This window comes from Hylobates moloch, unplaced genomic scaffold (assembly GCF_009828535.3).
Source record: "Hylobates moloch isolate HMO894 unplaced genomic scaffold, HMol_V3 SCAFFOLD_10, whole genome shotgun sequence".
Classification (NCBI taxonomy): Eukaryota; Metazoa; Chordata; class Mammalia; order Primates; family Hylobatidae; genus Hylobates; species Hylobates moloch.
Window position 1 is genome coordinate 26,819,218 of NW_026652285.1, and position 10,378 is coordinate 26,829,595.

At 47.2% G+C, this 10,378-nt stretch overlaps 2 protein-coding genes across 33 annotated transcripts in view; one reads left to right on the forward strand and one right to left on the reverse strand.

Moving 5' to 3' along the window:
- Positions 1–873, reverse strand: part of BRCA1 (BRCA1 DNA repair associated) — an 88,565-nt gene extending 87,692 nt beyond the window's left edge. For 9 of the 29 annotated variants that reach the window (XM_032163747.2, XM_058445995.1, XM_058445992.1 and 6 more), the window contains exon 1: positions 679–872. The gene's annotated coding sequence lies outside the window, so the exon portion shown is untranslated. Of the gene's footprint in view, positions 1–678 lie in introns of all 29 variants that reach the window. The other 20 variants (XM_058445996.1, XM_058445994.1, XM_058445990.1 and 17 more) reach the window with 6 other exon arrangements.
- A 222-nt stretch (positions 874–1,095) lies between these two features.
- The window catches only part of LOC116474907 (next to BRCA1 gene 1 protein-like), a 51,257-nt gene continuing 41,974 nt past the window's right edge, over positions 1,096–10,378 (forward strand). For all 4 annotated transcript variants that reach the window (XM_058446022.1, XM_058446021.1, XM_058446019.1 and 1 more), the window contains exons 1-3: positions 1,096–1,507; positions 6,927–6,973; positions 9,161–9,183. The gene's annotated coding sequence lies outside the window, so the exon portion shown is untranslated. The remainder of the gene's footprint in view (positions 1,508–6,926; positions 6,974–9,160; positions 9,184–10,378) is intronic.

The following is a 10,378-nucleotide window of genomic DNA, read 5'->3' on the forward strand; positions in this document are numbered from 1 at the left end:
CGCTCCTCTACTTCCCTCTTGCGCTTTCTCAATAGCGCAAATGGATCCAGTTCTTAAGTTCTCCCTCTCACAAAATCCTGTCTCCTCCCCTTCCCAGACACATTCCTGGCACTTCTTCTTCCACAAGGTCCCATCCTCTCATACATACCAGCCGGTGTTTTTTTTTTTTTTTTTTTTTTTTTTTGAGACAGAGTCTCGCTCTGTCGCCCAGGCTGGAGTGCAATGGCGTGATCTCGGCTCACTGCAACCTCCGCCTCCTGGGTTCTAGCGATTCTCCTGCCTCAGCCTCCTGAGTAGCTGGAGCGGCACCACTCCTGGCTAATTTTTGTATTTTTAGTAGAGGCGGAGTTTCACCATGTTGGTCAGGCTGGTCTGGAACTCCTGACCTCTTGACCAGCCGATGTTTTTATAGACATGGTGTCCCCCTCAAGGCATATTCCAGTTCCTATCACGAGGATTCCCCCTCCGACACACCGTGCCCCCTCCCTGATCCTCAGCGCTTCCCTCGCGACCTACAAACTGCTCCCCTACCCAGGGTTCACAACGCCTAACGCCTCTCAGGTTCCGCCCCTACCCCCCTCAAAGAATACCCATCTGTCAGCTTCGGAAATCCACTCTCCCACGCCAGTCCCCCAGAGCATCACTTGGGCCCCTGTCCCTTTCCCGGGACTCTACTACCTTTACCCAGAGCAGAAGGTGAAGGCCTCCTAAGCCCGGGGGCCCAGTTATCTGAGAAACCCCACGGCCTGTACCCCGGCCAGAAAGTCTCAGCGAGCTCACGCCGCGCAGTCGCAGTTTTAATGTATCTGCAATTCCCGCGCTTTTCCGTTGCCACGGAAACCAGGGGGCTACCGCTAAGCAACAGCCTCTCAGAATACGAAATCAAGGTACAGTCAGAGGAAGGGAGGGATAGAAAGAGCCAAGCGTCTCTCGGGGCTCTGGATTGGCCACCCAGTCTGCCCCCGGATGACGTTAAAGGAAAGAGACGGAAGAGGAAGAATTCCACCTGAGTTTGCCATAAAGTGCCTGCCCTCTAGCCTCTACGCTTCCTTTTGCGGCTTATTACGTCACAGTAATTGCTGTACGAAGGTCAGAATCACTACCTATTGTCCAAAGCAGTCGTAAGAAGAGGTCCCAATCCCCCACTCCTTCCGCCCTAATGGAGGTCTCCAGTTTAGGTAAATATAAGGAATAAGGATTGTTGGGGGGTGGAGGGAAATAACTTTCCAGCATGCGTTGCGGAATGAAAGGTCTTCGCCACAGTGTTCTTAGAAACCGTAGTCTTATGGAGAGGAACATCCAAAACCAAAGCGGGCACAATTCTTACGGAAATCCAGTGGATACATTGGAGACCTCTGCGCGCTTGTACATGTCAACAGTTATGGATTGGAGTGTTGTTATGTTTTCGCATCTTGAGAGCAGAAACTAGGCCTAAAAAAGATACAACTCTTAGGGAGACTACAATTCCCATCCAGCTCCACGAGTCTGAGGCAAGTAGTCCTCTAAGGTCAGTGGCCTGCGGGGACGCAGTGAGCGCCGAATTTGCCTGGGGAAGGGGAAGTCCGCTCTGGCCCATGCCTGCATACTTGTAGTAACGCCCCTCAGCCCCAATGTTTGTTATTTTTCGGGTTCAGGTTGCTTTTGCCCTGTCTCCGTCGACGTGATCTCCACCAGTCAATGGGGTGGTCGTTTTGAGGGACCAATGGTAAAAGCCAATCACCTTGGCGAAAACGCGGAGAAACAGGGGACTAGTTACTGTCTTTATCCGCCATGTTAGATTCACCCCACAGAGATAGCGGCAGAGCTGGCAGCGGTCCTTGCATTGGCGCCTCCCGGGGGGGCGGGAAGCTGGTAAGGAAGCATCCTGGGTTACCTAGAGGTGGGGTCACGTCACACTAAGAGGGTTTGGAGAAGTTCAAGGGAGGAATCCTGCAAAGAAGAGGGGCGACTTTTTCCGTGTCTCGGGACAGCTAATCGTTTTAGTGACAGGATGAGAGAGCCCTTCGTGTTCTGAGGGACCGAGTGGGCGAAAAGCGCCGGAGAGCTGGAGAGTCTGTGGTTCAGGATGAGAGGTGACAACGTGCTAGCAGCCCTCGCTCGCTTGGCGCCTCCTCGGCCTTGGCGTCCATTCTGGCCATGCTGGAGGAGCCCTTCAGCCCGCCACTGCGCTGTGGGGACCCCTCTCTGGGCTGGCCGAGGCCGGAGCCGGCTCCCTCTGCTTGCGGGGAGGTGTGGAGGGCGAGGCGCGTACGGGAACCGGGGCTGCGCGCGGCGCTCGCGGGCCAGCGCGAGTTCCAGGTGGGCGCGGGTTCGGCGGGCCCCGCACCGCCGGCCCGGGGCAGTGAGGGGCTTAGCACCCGGGCCAGCAGCTGCAGAGGGTGCGCCGGGTCCCCCAGCACTGCCGGCACGCCTGCGCCGCGCTTGAATTCTCGCTGGGCCCCAGTCGCCCCGCACTGAGCAAGGCTCAGGACCTGCGGCCCGCCATGCCGGAGCCCACTCCCAACCCCCGTGAGCTCCAGCGCGGCCTGAGCCTCCCCGACGGGCGCCACCCCATGCTCCGCAGCGCCCGGTCCCATCGACTGCCCAAGGGCTGAGGAGTGCGGGCGCCTGGCAGGGCTCTGCACAGGATCCACTAGGTGAAGCCAGCTGGGCTCCTGAGTCAGGTGGGGACTTGGAGAACTTTTATGTCTAGCCGGAGGATTTTATATGCACCAATCAGCACTCTGTATCTAGCTAATCTGGTGGGGACTTGGAGAACTTCTATGTCTAGCTAAAGGATTGTAAATGCACCAATCAGTGCTCTGTGTCTAGCTCAAGTTTGTAAACGCACCAATCAGCACTCTGTGTCTAGCTCAAGGTTTGTAAATGCACCAATCAGCACTCTGTGTCTAGCTAAAGGTTTGTAAACGTACCAATCAGTGCTCTGTGTTTAGCAAATCTAGTGGGGACTTGGAGAACTTTTATGTCTAGCTAGAGGATTGTAAATGCACCAATCAGCAATCTGTGTTTAGCTCAGGGATTGTACATGCACCCATCAGCACCCTGTCAAAATGGACCAATCAGCTCTCTGTAAAATGGACCCATCAGCAGGATGTGGGTGGGGTCAGATAAGGGAATAAAAGCAGGCTGCCCAGCTGGGCGTGGTGGCTCACGCCTGTAATCCCAGCACCTTGGGAGGCCTAGAGGGTGGATCACGAGGTCAGGAGATTGAGACCATCCTGGCTAACATGGTGAAACCCCGACTCTACTAAAAGTACAAAATATTAGCTGGGTGTGGTGGCGGGCGCCTGTAATCCCCGCTACTCCGGAGGCTGAGGCAGGAGAATGGTGTGAACCCGGGAGGCAGAGCTTGCAGTGAGCCCAGATTGTGCCACTGCATTCCAGCCCGGTTGACAGAGGGAGACTCCGTCTCAAAAAAAAAAAAAGGCAGGCTGCCCAAGTCAGCAGCGGCAACCCGCTCTGGTCCCCTTCCACGCTATAGAAGCTTTGTTCTTGTGCTCTTTGCAATAAATCTTGCTGCTGCTCACTCTTTGGGTCCGCACAGCCTTCATCTACTGGTAACACCCGCTGCGAAGGTCTGCAGCTTCACTCCTGAAGCCAGCGACACCACGAACCCACCAGGAGGAATGAACAACTCCAGACGGGAGGAATGAACAAACTCCAGACCTGCCGCCTTAAGAGCTGTAACACTCACCACGAAGGTCTGCGGCTTCACTCCTGAAGCTAGAAGACCAGGAATCCACCAGAAGAGGAAACCCTGAACACGTCCGAACATCAGAAGGAACAAACTCCGGACACATCATCTTTAAGAACTGCAACACTCACCGCGAGGGTCTGCGGCTTCATTCTTGAAGTCAGTGAGACCAAGAACCCACCAATTTCGGACACAAGAACATCCAGCTTCTACTGATGGAAGGCCACGACTCCTCAGTAGACAGAGGGCCCAGGCAAAGAAAATGAGAGAGAGTCCTCGGGGTGATGACACTGTCTTGGGAACATGGAGTGCTAGGAAACCATAACTGGAAGACTAGGATGAAGTCTGCAAGTAAAAAAAATGATACTACCCATACATCCTTCTCATCGCATTCTCCTTTTTTCAAGACCCTGTTAAATAGATCTTGGTTAGGGACCTCTGGTTTTGGAAAGGCACTGTTTCTCCTTTTTGTCAAACACTCAGCTTTCAGGCCACACTTTTTTTTTTTTTTTTTTTTTTTTGAGACAGAGTCTCACTTTCTCAAAGACCAGACCAGCTGGTCTTGAACTCCTGAGCTCAAGCAATCCTCCTGCCTTGACCTCCCAAAGTGCTGGGATTACAGGCATGAGCCACTGCTCCCGGCCTCAGGTCACACATTTTAAAGCTTGGATAACTTGGCTTGTACAGGCGTCTGGTGGAGACCGTAACCAAAGCTCAGGCTGCCAGGTCTGTTTCATTAAAGGGATTTTGTTGAGGCTGAAAGAAAAAAAAATCGACGTGGAGGAAAGGCTAACTTGTGCCAAGCTAAGGTGAGTCAGTGGCATGGACTTAACAATAATGCCAATTATGAAAGCTGAAGGCCTAGGACCCAGCTATCTGACTATACTTGCTGTAGACCTAAGGGGCAGATAGGGTTAACCATAGCTTTGGTGTTTACACACGTTCAAGATTAATGCTCTTGCTGAAAGAATTTTTTTACATGCCAGCCAAAGAGAGTTCCTTATGGAGACCTGGATATGGTCAAGCTAAGCTAGAATCTCCCACTTCCTGTTTTCTCTTAGTAGGCCTACCAACTGGAGGAGCTCCAGAATATCTAAATTAATTTCCAGTTGTGTAATTTGAGAAAAAGAGACGAAGATTAATTTCCCTCACGGGTAGGGAAGTGTGTTTCTTTTTTTTTCTTTTTTTTGAGACGGAGTCTCGCTCTGTCGCCCAGCCTGGAGTGCAGTGGCACAATCACGTCTAGTGCACTGCAAGCGCCGTCTCCCGGGTTCACATCATTCTCCTGCCTCAGCCTCCCGAGTAGCTGGGACTACAGGCACCGGCGATCATGCCCAGCTAATTTTTGTGTTTTTAGTAGAGACGGGGGTTTCACTGTGTTAGCCAGGATGGCCTCGATCTCCTGACCACGTGATCTCCCTGCCGGCCTCCCAAAGTGCTGGGATTATAGGCGTGAGCCACCGCACCTGGCAGGAAGTGTTTCTTAAACTTGGAAAGTGGTATTTCAGAATATCCGCTTTTGGCAGACTGAGTCAGTCACTTCATTTTCCTGATTTTTTGCCTAAGGTCCTGGGGAATTGACAAAGATTTTGCCCAAATTTTAAGGACCCCAGTAATTACATTTCATATGAATGAATACTTGATGTCAGCAGGACTGTATTTTGGTGGTGAACTTGGTTCTAGGTAGAAACGAAGAATGGAGAAAATTGGGGGATAATTGTCTTAGGGTTTCAAAAAAGTGCCTGATCTTCACAGACTTCAGGGTCCTTAAAATAACAGTCTTAATTGCAGTGTTTTACAGGGCAGTGCATTACATTGTCAAAAACAGTACAGGTTTATGGTTCTAACGACTGGTTTATTATTTTTAAAAATGTTTAGTTGAACTTAATTTTTTTAAGGAGACGGGGTCTGGCTTTGTTGCCCAGGCTGGTCTTCAACTCCTAAGTTCACGATTCATCCACTTCAGCCTCCCAAAGTGCTAGGATTACAGGCATGAGCCACCACACTGGGCCAATTTTTTATTTTATTTTTGAGACAGAGTCTCGCTCTATCACCCAGGCAGGAGTGCAGTGGCATGATCTTGGCTCACTGCAACCTTGCCTCCCAGGTTCAAGCAATTCTCTTGCCTCAGCCTTCTGAGTAGCTGGGAATACAGGCCTGCGCCACTACACACAACTAATTTTTGTATTTTTAATAGAGACGAAGTTTCACCATGTTGGCTAGGCTGGTCTCGAACTCCTGGACTCAAGCGATCTGCCTGCCTCTGCTTCCCAAAATCCTGAGATTACAGACATGAGCCACTGTGCCTGGCCTTTATTATAATATTTTTTATATTTGAATGACATTTTGAAAGAACTTGCATATACATTTTAAATTTGATCATTATGGTTACACTGAGATCGGCAAAGCAGACATATTAGACCTATTTTTTTTTTTTTTTTTGGTTGAGACGGAGTCTGTCTCTGTCACTCAGGCTGGAGTGCAGTGGCGCAATCTCGGCTTACTGCAAGCTCCGCCTCCCGGGTTCACGCCATTCTCCTGCCTCAGCCTCCTGAGTAGCTGGGACTACAGGTGCCCGCCACCACGTCCGGCCAATTTTTTGTATTTTTTGTAGAGACAGGGTTTCACCATGTTACCCAGGATGGTCTTGATCTCCTGACCTTGTGATCCGCCCGCCTCGGCCTCCCAAAGTGCTGGGATTACAGGCGTGAGCCACCACGCCCGGCCTATTAGACCTGTTTTACAGATTGAAGAACTGAAGCTCAAAGGTGAACTGACCTGCTCACAGTTTTATGTCTAGTAATGGGCCAGAGCTGTGTCTGGAACCCAAGTCTTCCCATTTTTTGTACACACACACACACACACACACACACACAATTTGCTGTTCTGATAAGATGATATCTCATTGCTTTCAATCTGCATTGTTCTAACTACCAGAAAGTTTGAAAGTCTTCTGAGGTATTTGTTAGATGTTCTGATTTCTTCTTCTGTGAATTTTATGTATACTTTTTCCTGGGTTAATTTTATCATTAGCAGTTTTGCTGATACTCTGGGTGTGTTGCAGATATTAACCCTTTGTTATGGGTTGTTATGGTTGTTTGTTGTTTGTCTTTTGATTTTGTGGATTTTTTTGACCATATAAAATATTTCATATTTAATGAAATATGCCCAACTCATCCTTTGACTTCTGTGTACATTATAACCTGCCTTTAAATGTGTATTTCTTTTGTAGGTAAAAGTTTCATTTGATCTGAATACCTGGATGAGGAAAATGAAGAGGTAAAGTATATTATGGTACTTATTGCTAGGTGTTCAGAATAGGGATCTTATTTCTTCAGTGATATGGGCTTTAATAATTCAAAATAGTGTTTAGCTCATTTGTGTGGTGGTTTAAATATATTTGATAATTGAATATTCTAAGAAGACTTGCAGCATCTCAGATGGAATTGAGAAATGGAGAAGCAACACTGAAGAATATCTCCGAGATAACTTTTCACTTAAAAAAAAAAAAAAAATGGAAACAGGTCTCACTATGTTGCTCAGGCCAGTCTTGAACTCCTGGGCCCAAGCAGTCCTCCCACTTCAGCCTCCCAAAATGCTGGGATTACAGGTGTGCGACACCATGCCTGGCCTGAGATAACTTTTTTTTTCTTTTTTTTTTTTTTTTTTGAGACGGAGCCTCACTCCATCGCCTAGGCTGGAGTGCAGTGGTGCAATTTCTGCTCACTGCAACCTCCAGCTCCTGGGTTCAAGCAATTCTTCTGTCTCAGCCTCCCGAGTAGCTCGGATTACAGGTGTACACCACCATGCCTGGCTAATTTTTGTATTTTTAGTAGAGACCGTATTTCACCATGTTGGCCAAGCTGGTCTTAAACTCCTGGGCTCAAGTGATCAGCCTGCTTCAGCCTCCCAAAGTGCTGGGATTACAGTCGTGAGCTACACCTGGCCAAGATAACTTTTGAAATTATATAGTGACCTTAAGTTCACATATAGCACAAGCTACCACTTAGTTTATAATAATACAAATATAATGGCTAGACTTTTTTTTTTTTTTTTAAAGAGACGGTCTCACTCTGTTGCCCAAGCTGGAGTGCATTGGCATGATCATAGCTCACTGCTCCTGGGTTCAAGGAATCATCCCACTGCAGCCTTCTGGGTAGCTAGGACACGCCTTTGCATCTAGCAAAATTTTTTAATTCTTTGGAGGGATGGGATCTCACTTTGTTGCCCGGGCTAATGGCTAAGCTTTATTGAGTGGTTACAGTGTGTCAGACTAGCAACAATACCATCTATTCAGTACATTATTATCATCACTATTTTACCCATGAGGAAACGGAGGCATAGAGAGGTGAAATAACTTGCCTAAACGCACAAAAACTTGGAAGTAGTAAAGTAGGGGTTCAGTCCATACCCTTTGGCTATAGAACTCAAGCTCCTAACCATTATATTGCACTGCCTTTTGATGTATCTGAACTAAAGGAGGGCACAGTAGATAAGCAATAAAATTTCTTAAGTATTATTCATGACTAGCAGGTGATACGGAAAAGCTGAACGCTTGGCCTGAGTTTTTGTCTGTCCTATGGGGCTGGTCCTAGTAACAGAAATGCTCAATTGATGAGACACATATAATTCACTGTTTTTTTTTTTTTCTTTTATGGGTATCCATCAACAGTCAAGGTGAGTCCCTGAGAGAGTCTGTTCAGCCTTATTTAAAAGCCTTAATCTGCTCATTGAGGCATTTCTATTTATACTCAAACCTTATTGCAGTATTAATTTTAGAGTTTGGAATTTGGTATACTATAAATTGACATTGCACTGATGGACATTAGTTGCCTAGGGGATTTTATTGTATAGCATTTTTTTTGTATATAGGATGATGCCTTTGAATGGACCCTAAGGACACCTTTATTGGGAAGTTCTCATATTTAACGTGCCAGTCCTCTGAAATTAATATGCCTCCCAGTTCAACACATATAAGTATTGCCATGGTGTTGCATTTGTACAGTAGGTACAGTAAAAATGTGGCATTATAATCTTATGGGATCACCATCATACATGTGGTTGACCAAAATGTTACGTGGCAATGGTTAGTATAGTGAAAGAAATTAACATATCCATCATCTCATTATAGTGGCCCTGTGGTGCCCTGAGCCCTCCCCAGAAACCAGCCATAATCTACTCATTTAGCAAAAATCATGAATATAATATATGATTATTTAACTATAATATATCCCTCATGTTGTACAGTCCATCTTTAGGATTGGCTATCCTTAATCTTACAGATTCTTTGATTCTTGAATGAATGAATGAATGTGTACAAAATAAAAATAATTGGCTATACTTAATCTTATAGAATCTTTGGTTCTTGAATGAATGGATGTGTACAAAATAAAAATAATTTAAAAATAATAGAATCTTTTGGGGTGTGTGAAGAACTATGACGGTGTATATTTTTTGTCCTTTTAGGAAAATATGAAGAAGCGCTTAAGGTAATGATTATTTAATCTCATTTTCAAATAATTTTAAAAATATTATTATGGGTTTTTTTTGTTTTTTTTTTTTTAAACAGGGTTGTGCTCTGTCATCCAGGCTGGCATGCAGTGGCACAATCTGGGGTTGCTGCAACCTCCACCTCCCAGGCTTAAGTGATCCTCCCACCTCAGCCTCCCGAGTAGCTGGAACTACAGACACACGTCACCACGCCCGGCTAACTTTTTGTATTTTTTGTAGAGACAGGGTTTCGCCATGTTTCCCAGCTGATCTGGAACTCTTGGGCTCAAGCAATCTGCCAGCCTTCGCCTCCCAAAGTTCTGGGATTATAGGCATGAGCCACTGCGCCTGGCCTAAAATATTTATTGACTGAAACTCAAACCTGAATGCCATTAGTTACAGGGAGAGGCTAATAAGTATAAACACAGTGAAACCTATTTTTAGGGAGACTGATGAATGGGGACGACACTCAGCAAAAGGCAATTCATAATAAAAAGGTCCTTCTCAGTTATAGTCCCATCTCTTTGCTGGTCTTTGTGCTACTGTTCTAGTGTTTAAAAATACAAATAAATGGCTGCGCGTGGTGGGTCACACCTGTAATTCCAGCACTTTGGGAGGCCGAGGTGGGCGGATCACAAGGTCAGGAGGTCAAGACCATCCTGGCTAACACGATGAAACCCCGTCTCTATTAAAAATACAAAAAATTAGCCGGGCTTGGTGGCAGGTGCCTGTAGTCCCAGCTACTCGGGAGGCTGAGGCAGGAGAATGGTGTGAACTGGGGAGCCGGAGCTTGCAGTGAGCCAAGATCACACCAGTGCACTCCAGGCTGGGCGACAGAGCGAGACTCCGTCTCAAAAAATAAAATAAAATAAAATGACCTGGCCAGGCGTGGTGGCTCACGCCTGTAATCCCAGCACTTTCAGAGACCGAGGCAGGCAGATCACCCAAGGTCAGCAGTTCAAGACCAGCCTGACCCACATGGCGAAACCCTGTCTCTACTAAATACAAAAAATTAGCCACGTGTGGTTGCTCATGCCTATAATCCCAGCTACTTGGGAGGCTAAGGCAGGAGAATCATTTGAACCTAGGAGGCAGAGATTGCAGTGAGCTGAGATCATGCCATTGCACTCCAGCCTGGGCAACAAGAGGGAAACTCCATCTCAAAAAAAAAAAAAAAAAAAAGACATCTCTAGA